Below are 9,484 nucleotides of genomic sequence, written 5' to 3'. Positions count from 1 at the left end.
AGGCGGGAGGAGGCAGCCTCCCCTTAGTATAACTTAGTCTCCGGAGAATGACAGCGGGCGCGCGCAAGAGGCCAGTCCGGGGATGAGGCAGCATCCTCGGGCAGCAGGCGGGAGGAGGCAGCCTCCCCTTAGTATAACTTAGTCTCCGGAGAATGACAGCGGGCGCGCGCAAGAGGCCAGTCCGGGGATGAGGCAGCATCCTCGGGCAGCAGGCGGGAGGAGGCAGCCTCCCCTTAGTATAACTTAGTCTCCGGAGAATGACAGCGGGCGCGCGCAAGAGGCCAGTCCGGGGATGAGGCAGCATCCTCGGGCAGCAGGCGGGAGGAGGCAGCCTCCCCTTAGTATAACTTAGTCTCCGGAGAATGACAGCGGGCGCGCGCAAGAGGCCAGTCCGGGGATGAGGCAGCATCCTCGGGCAGCAGGCGGGAGGAGGCAGCCTCCCCTTAGTATAACTTAGTCTCCGGAGAATGACAGCGGGCGCGCGCAAGAGGCCAGTCCGGGGATGAGGCAGCATCCTCGGGCAGCAGGCGGGAGGAGGCAGCCTCCCCTTAGTATAACTTAGTCTCCGGAGAATGACAGCGGGCGCGCGCAAGAGGCCAGTCCGGGGATGAGGCAGCATCCTCGGGCAGCAGGCGGGAGGAGGCAGCCTCCCCTTAGTATAACTTAATCTCCGGAGAATGACAGCGGGCGCGCCTAAGAGGCTGGTCCGGGGACCAGGCACTCTCCCCGGACAACAAAGCACGTCCCCCTCCTGAGTGGACAAAAAAAATCCACTCCTGGTACCTAGAATTTTCTCCAGCGGCGGGCTGGGAGTCTAATCTTTCTCCTGGCCGAGAAAAGAGCACTCTCCCCGGACAACAAAGCACGTCCCCCTCCTGAGTGGACAAAAAAAATCCACTCCTGGTACCTAGAATTTTCTCCAGCGGCGGGCTGGGAGTCTAATCTTTCTCCTGGCCGAGAAAAGAGCACTCTCCCCGGACAACAAAGCACGTCCCCCTCCTGAGTGGACAAAAAAAATCCACTCCTGGTACCTAAGATTTTCTCCAGCGGCGGGCTGGGAGTCTAATCTTTCTCCTGGCCGAGAAAAGAGCACTTTCCCCCGGACAACAAAGCACGTCCCCCTCCTGAGTGGACAAAAAAAATCCACTCCTGGTACCTAGAATTTTCTCCAGCGGCGGGCTGGGAGTCTAATCTTTCTCCTGGCCGAGAAAAGAGCACTTTCCCCCGGACACCAAACCAGCCAACGTCCCCCTCCTGAGTGGACAAAAAAAATCCACTCCTGGTACCTAAAATTTTCTCCAGCGGCGGGCTTGGGACGAAAATCAATCTTCCTCCCGAAATTAAACCACTATTGGCGGACGCCAGCCCCAAGCGCCAGCCCCGACCGCCACCCCCCGACCGCCACAAGGCGACCGCCACAAGGCGACCGCCACAAGGCGACCGCCACCGGCCCCAAGCGCCAGCCCCGACCGCCACCCCCCGACCGCCACAAGGCGACCGCCACAAGGCGACCGCCACAAGGCGACCGCCACAAGGCGACCGCCACAAGGCGACCGCCACCGGCCCCAAGCGCCAGCCCCGACCGCCACCCCCCGACCGCCACAAGGCGACCGCCACAAGGCGACCGCCACAAGGCGACCGCCACAAGGCGACCGCCACAAGGCGACCGCCACTGGCCCCAAGCGCCAGCCCCGACCGCCACCCCCCGACCGCCACAAGGCGACCGCCACAAGGCGACCGCCACAAGGCGACCGCCACAAGGCGACCGCCACAAGGCGACCGCCACAAGGCGACCGCCACTGGCCCCAAGCGCCAGCCCCGACCGCCACCCCCCGACCGCCACAAGGCGACCGCCACAAGGCGACCGCCACCGGCCCCAAGCGCCAGCCCCGACCGCCACCCCCCGACCGCCACAAGGCGACCGCCACAAGGCGTTAGTGGCCGCGCCCGGTACTTTACTGGACCCTATTTGGCCCGCGGACCGGCCGGCGTCGCTTCCTTGAATGCTTAGCCGCCTTTCGAGCTGCCATGCCGGGCTTGAGTTAGTGGTTTGCGCCCGGTACTCTACGTTAAAAGTCAGGCGGAACGGCTCTGAAGCTCCAGACGGTGCTTCCTTGAATGCTTAGCCGCCTTTCGAGCTGCCATGCCGGGCTTGAGTTAGTGGTTTGCGCCCGGTACTCTACGTTAAAAGTCAGGCGGAACGGCTCTGAAGCTCCAGACGGTGCTTCCTTGAATGCTTAGCCGCCTTTCGAGCTGCCATGCCGGGCTTGAGTTAGTGGTTTGCGCCCGGTACTCTACGTTAAAAGTCAGGCGGAACGGCTCTGAAGCTCCAGACGGTGCTTCCTTGAATGCTTAGCCGCCTTTCGAGCTGCCATGCCGGGCTTGAGTTAGTGGTTTGCGCCCGGTACTCTACGTTAAAAGTCAGGCGGAACGGCTCTGAAGCTCCAGACGGTGCTTCCTTGAATGCTTAGCCGCCTTTCGAGCTGCCATGCCGGGCTTGAGTTAGTGGTTTGCGCCCGGTACTCTACGTTAAAAGTCAGGCGGAACGGCTCTGAAGCTCCAGACGGTGCTTCCTTGAATGCTTAGCCGCCTTTCGAGCTGCCATGCCGGGCTTGAGTTAGTGGTTTGCGCCCGGTACTCTACGTTAAAAGTCAGGCGGAACGGCTCTGAAGCTCCAGACGGTGCTTCCTTGAATGCTTAGCCGCCTTTCGAGCTGCCATGCCGGGCTTGAGTTAGTGGTTTGCGCCCGGTACTCTACGTTAAAAGTCAGGCGGAACGGCTCTGAAGCTCCAGACGGTGCTTCCTTGAATGCTTAGCCGCCTTTCGAGCTGCCATGCCGGGCTTGAGTTAGTGGTTTGCGCCCGGTACTCTACGTTAAAAGTCAGGCGGAACGGCTCTGAAGCTCCAGACGGTGCTTCCTTGAATGCTTAGCCGCCTTTCGAGCTGCCATGCCGGGCTTGAGTTAGTGGTTTGCGCCCGGTACTCTACGTTAAAAGTCAGGCGGAACGGCTCTGAAGCTCCAGACGGTGCTTCCTTGAATGCTTAGCCGCCTTTCGAGCTGCCATGCCGGGCTTGAGTTAGTGGTTTGCGCCCGGTACTCTACGTTAAAAGTCAGGCGGAACGGCTCTGAAGCTCCAGACGGTGCTTCCTTGAATGCTTAGCCGCCTTTCGAGCTGCCATGCCGGGCTTGAGTTAGTGGTTTGCGCCCGGTACTCTACGTTAAAAGTCAGGCGGAACGGCTCTGAAGCTCCAGACGGTGCTTCCTTGAATGCTTAGCCGCCTTTCGAGCTCTCCTGCCCGGCGTGGGTTTCGCGTCCGCGCCCGGTACATTATGGAAGCCAAAAAAAAAAAAAATTCTAAGTGCGAGTGGGACCGGCCTGGGGGGCTTCCTTGAAAGCCCATCCGCCCTCCGAGCTCTCCCACCGGTCGTGGGTTGGCGTCCGCCACTGCTCAAAGCGAACTTCAAATTATCTGCTTAATAATGTGGAACACCATTCTTAAGTAGTTTTTCCTTAATTTGGGCTCAACTGGCCGGTAATGATCCCCGGTGTCTGAGATTGATCTCAGTGATCCAAAGAGCCCTGACACGTAATACCATCCATGAGTTTAATTGAAAAACAAAAAATGTAATCTTTATGACACATAAATACAATTTGCATAATAATTTGGAACACAGTGTAGACTTCCAGCGGACCGCGCGCGGCTCGGCTGACGGCGCAGCGCGATCTGGTACCGCTGCGCGGGACGAAACACGCCCCGTGCAGAGTTCCAGGCGGCCGGGAAGACATTTAAGCGCTGCCGCTGCAGCTGCGGCGGGGATTTGCCGTCCTCCGGTGGACACGACGAGTAAATACACCAGCAATCGCACTTACACCGTGTTCCAAATTATTATGCAAGTGACATTTATCTCAGATTTTCCTAAATAGTCGATGCAAAATGAGTCAGCATAATTTTCAAGTCATCAACCATTATTTTGATGAATTCTAATTTTATTGAACAAACCTCCGAATGATCACAGAATTTTTAAAAAATAAAAAACTTAAAATGCACTGTTCCACATTATTACGCACAACAGAGTTTTATAACATTTTATAGGTTTTTATGAACTGAAATGCCCATCTTAAGAATTTACAGCATTAGGAGGTCATATTTACTGAAATCAAAAGCTATTTCAAAGAAAAGACAAACAAGTTACATTTTAACATAGGACCCTTTATTTCAATAAAAAACAAAGTTACATTTTAACATAGGACCCTTTGTTCAACAGCAGCTTCACGATTCTTCCATCCACTGAACTTGTGAGTTTTTGTACAGTTTCTGGTTGAATTTCTTGGCAGGATCTAAGAATAGCCTGCCAGAGCTGCTCTTTGGAATTGAACTGCCTCCCACCTTCGTAGATTTTCTGCTTGACGATGCTCCACAAGTTTTCAATAGGATTGAGGTCAGGGGAGCATGGGGGCCACACCATCAGTTTCTCTCCCTTTATTCCCATAGATGCCAAAGACGTTGACGTATTTCTTGCAGCATGAGACGGTGCATTGTCATGCATGAAGATGATCTTTTGACGGAAAGCACGGTTCTTCCTGTTGTACCATGGACAGAAGTGTTGAGTCAGAAATTCCACGTAGTTAACAGACGTAATTTTGACGCCTTCAGGGACCCTAAAGGGGCCAAGCAGCTCTCTCCCCATGATTCCGGCCCAAAACATCACTCCGCCACCTCCCTGCTGACGCCGCAGCCTTGTTGGGCTATCGTGGCCGTCCACCAACCATCCACGACTCCATCCATCTGTAAAGTCAAGTCAAATCAAGTTTATTTGTATAGCCCTAAATCACAAGCAGTCTCAAAGGGCTTCACATAGACAGAAATTGACAATTATTCTCAAAGCATCCCCTGAGCTCTCAAAAGTGCAAGGAAAAACTTAAAAAACCCTACCTGGCCCATCCAAGGTGGCACGGCACTCGTCGGTGAACAGGACTGTCTGAAAATTTGTCTTCATGTAAGTCTGGGCCCACTGCAGCCGTTTCTGCTTGTTCGCGTTGTTCAGGGGTGGCCGAATGGAGGGTTTCCGCACAACTGCAAGCCTCTGGAGGATCCTGCACCTCGTCGTTCGTGGGACTTCACTGGCACCAGCAGCGTCGAATATTTGTTTGCTCGTCTTTAGTGGCATGCTTGCAGCCGCCCTCTTGATTCGATTTGTTTGTCTTGCAGAAACCTTCCTTGTCGTGCCTTTGTCTGCACGAACGCGCGTTTGCTCCGAATCAGCGACGAATTTCTTCAAAGTTCGATGGTCGCGCTTAAGCTTTCGTGCAATATCGAATGTCTGCATACCTTGTCCAAGGCATCGAACGATTTCACGCTTCTCGACAGCAGAGAGATCCTTTTTCCTCCCCATGGTTGAACGAAATGGCCGAACGCTTAAAAACGCGGAACTTAAATAGACTTGTTAATTACTACAATTGCGCTCACCTGGCAGACTACCATGGACTGTACCATGACTGAGGGTGATTTCAGTACTTGAAAAACAAAAAATGTAATCTTTATGACACTTAAATACATTTTGCATAATAATTTGGAACACGGGACCGTGTTCCAAATTATTATGCAAAGGATATTTATCTCAGATTTTCCTAAATAGCTTCCTTGAAATGTTACCCGGCTTTTGAGCTCTCCTGCCGGGCGTGGGTTTGCGTCAGCGCCCGGTAACATTATGGAAGCTAAAAGAAAGAAAAAAGAAACAAATCTAAGTGCGATTGCTGGTGTCTAAATACATTTTGCATAATAATTTGGAACACGGGACCGTGTTCCAAATTATTATGCAAGTGATATTTATCTCAGATTTTCCTAAATAGCTTTACTCGTCGTGCCGACCGGAGGGAGGCCACTCCCCGCCGCAGCTGAACAGTCATCCCGGCCTAGTGGAGGTCTGCGCAGGGGGGGTCTTCCTTGAAATGTTACCCGGCTTCCGAGCTCTCCTGCCGGGCGTGGGTTTGCGTCAGCGCCCGGTAACATTATGGAAGCTAAAAGAAAGAAAAAAGAAACAAATCTAAGAGCAAGTGCTGGTGTATTTACTCGTCGTGTCCACCGGAGGGAGGCAACTCCCCGCCGCAGCTGCAGAGGCAGCTTTGAAAAGTCATCCCGGCCTAGTGGAGGTCTGCGCAGGGGGGGTCTTCCTTGAAATGTTACCCGGCTTTTGAGCTCTCCTGTCCGGCGTGGGTTTGCGTCAGCGGCCGGTGTCATTTACTCGTCGTGCCGACCGGAGGGAGGCCACTCCCCGCCGCAGCTGAACAGTCATCCCGGCCTAGTGGAGGTCTGCGCAGGGGGGGTCTTCCTTGAAATGTTACCCGGCTTTTGAGCTCTCCTGCCGGGCGTGGGTTTGCGTCAGCGCCCGGTAACATTATGGAAGCTAAAAGAAAGAAAAAAGAAACAAATCTAAGTGCGATTGCTGGTGTCTAAATACATTTTGCATAATAATTTGGAACACGGGACCGTGTTCCAAATTATTATGCAAGTGATATTTATCTCAGATTTTCCTAAATAGCTTTACTCGTCGTGCCGACCGGAGGGAGGCCACTCCCCGCCGCAGCTGAACAGTCATCCCGGCCTAGTGGAGGTCTGCGCAGGGGGGGTCTTCCTTGAAATGTTACCCGGCTTCCGAGCTCTCCTGCCGGGCGTGGGTTTGCGTCAGCGCCCGGTAACATTATGGAAGCTAAAAGAAAGAAAAAAGAAACAAATCTAAGAGCAAGTGCTGGTGTATTTACTCGTCGTGTCCACCGGAGGGAGGCAACTCCCCGCCGCAGCTGCAGAGGCAGCTTTGAAAAGTCATCCCGGCCTAGTGGAGGTCTGCGCAGGGGGGGTCTTCCTTGAAATGTTACCCGGCTTTTGAGCTCTCCTGTCCGGCGTGGGTTTGCGTCAGCGGCCGGTGTCATTTACTCGTCGTGCCGACCGGAGGGAGGCCACTCCCCGCCGCAGCTGAACAGTCATCCCGGCCTAGTGGAGGTCTGCGCAGGGGGGGTCTTCCTTGAAATGTTACCCGGCTTTTGAGCTCTCCTGCCGGGCGTGGGTTTGCGTCAGCGCCCGGTAACATTATGGAAGCTAAAAGAAAGAAAAAAGAAACAAATCTAAGTGCGATTGCTGGTGTCTAAATACATTTTGCATAATAATTTGGAACACGGGACCGTGTTCCAAATTATTATGCAAGTGATATTTATCTCAGATTTTCCTAAATAGCTTTACTCGTCGTGCCGACCGGAGGGAGGCCACTCCCCGCCGCAGCTGAACAGTCATCCCGGCCTAGTGGAGGTCTGCGCAGGGGGGGTCTTCCTTGAAATGTTACCCGGCTTCCGAGCTCTCCTGCCGGGCGTGGGTTTGCGTCAGCGCCCGGTAACATTATGGAAGCTAAAAGAAAGAAAAAAGAAACAAATCTAAGAGCAAGTGCTGGTGTATTTACTCGTCGTGTCCACCGGAGGGAGGCAACTCCCCGCCGCAGCTGCAGAGGCAGCTTTGAAAAGTCATCCCGGCCTAGTGGAGGTCTGCGCAGGGGGGGTCTTCCTTGAAATGTTACCCGGCTTTTGAGCTCTCCTGTCCGGCGTGGGTTTGCGTCAGCGGCCGGTGTCATTTACTCGTCGTGCCGACCGGAGGGAGGCCACTCCCCGCCGCAGCTGAACAGTCATCCCGGCCTAGTGGAGGTCTGCGCAGGGGGGGTCTTCCTTGAAATGTTACCCGGCTTTTGAGCTCTCCTGTCCGGCGTGGGTTTGCGTCAGCGGCCGGTGTCATTTACTCGTCGTGCCGACCGGAGGGAGGCCACTCCCCGCCACAGCTGAACAGTCATCCCGGCCTAGTGGAGGTCTGCGCAGGGGGGGTCTTCCTTGAAATGTTACCCGGCTTTTGAGCTCTCCTGTCCGGCGTGGGTTTGCGTCAGCGGCCGGTGTCATTTACTCGTCGTGCCGACCGGAGGGAGGCCACTCCCCGCCACAGCTGAACAGTCATCCCGGCCTAGTGGAGGTCTGCGCAGGGGGGGTCTTCCTTGAAATGTTACCCGGCTTTTGAGCTCTCCTGTCCGGCGTGGGTTTGCGTCAGCGGCCGGTGTCATTTACTCGTCGTGCCGACCGGAGGGAGGCCACTCCCCGCCACAGCTGAACAGTCATCCCGGCCTAGTGGAGGTCTGCGCAGGGGGGGTCTTCCTTGAAATGTTACCCGGCTTTTGAGCTCTCCTGTCCGGCGTGGGTTTGCGTCAGCGGCCGGTGTCATTTACTCGTCGTGCCGACCGGAGGGAGGCCACTCCCCGCCACAGCTGAACAGTCATCCCGGCCTAGTGGAGGTCTGCGCAGGGGGGGTCTTCCTTGAAATGTTACCCGGCTTTTGAGCTCTCCTGTCCGGCGTGGGTTTGCGTCAGCGGCCGGTGTCATTTACTCGTCGTGCCGACCGGAGGGAGGCCACTCCCCGCCACAGCTGAACAGTCATCCCGGCCTAGTGGAGGTCTGCGCAGGGGGGGTCTTCCTTGAAATGTTACCCGGCTTTTGAGCTCTCCTGTCCGGCGTGGGTTTGCGTCAGCGGCCGGTGTCATTTACTCGTCGTGCCGACCGGAGGGAGGCCACTCCCCGCCACAGCTGAACAGTCATCCCGGCCTAGTGGAGGTCTGCGCAGGGGGGGTCTTCCTTGAAATGTTACCCGGCTTTTGAGCTCTCCTGTCCGGCGTGGGTTTGCGTCAGCGGCCGGTGTCATTTACTCGTCGTGTCCACCGGAGGGAGGCCACTCCCCGCCGCAGCTGCAGCGGCAGCTTTGAAACGTCATCCCGGCCCCCTGGAACTGTGCGCGGGGGGGGCGATGCGTCCCGTGCGAGGTACCAGGTCGCGCTGCGCCGTCTGCCTGGCCGCTTTGGGCCCGCTGGAAGTCTATTAAAGCTCCGCGATCTCCGCCTCGGTGCTTAAAAAGCGTCCATCCGCTCTCCTGGAGCTTCTTTCGGTCATCTCGTCCGCGTGCACGGCCTGCCGGTGGCACCGGCTGGAGCTCCGCAAAAAGCTCCATTTCTGTTAAAAATGCTTAGCCGCGTCCCTGGAAGCCCAATCGGGCGTAGAAAGTGAGGGGGAAGGCCCCCAAAGCACCGGCTGGAAGTCCCAAAAAAGCTCCATGATTGGTCAATAATGCTTAGCCGCCTCCCTGGAAGCCTAATCGGGCATAAAAAGCTAGGCGGAACGGCCCCAAAGCTCCACACGGAAGTCCCAAAAAAGCTCCATGATTGGTCAATAATGCTTAGCCGCCTCCCTGGAAGCCTAATCGGGCATAAAAAGCTAGGCGGAACGGCCCCAAAGCTCCACACGGAAGTCCCAAAAAAGCTCCATGATTGGTCAATAATGCTTAGCCGCCTCCCTGGAAGCCTAATCGGGCATAAAAAGCTAGGCGGAACGGCCCCAAAGCTCCACACGGAAGTCCCAAAAAAGCTCCATGATTGGTCAATAATGCTTAGCCGCCTCCCTGGAAGCCT

This window comes from Syngnathus typhle, unplaced genomic scaffold, assembly GCF_033458585.1.
Source record: "Syngnathus typhle isolate RoL2023-S1 ecotype Sweden unplaced genomic scaffold, RoL_Styp_1.0 HiC_scaffold_253, whole genome shotgun sequence".
NCBI lineage: Eukaryota > Metazoa > Chordata > Actinopteri > Syngnathiformes > Syngnathidae > Syngnathus > Syngnathus typhle.
This window is presented reverse-complemented; position numbering follows the sequence as displayed.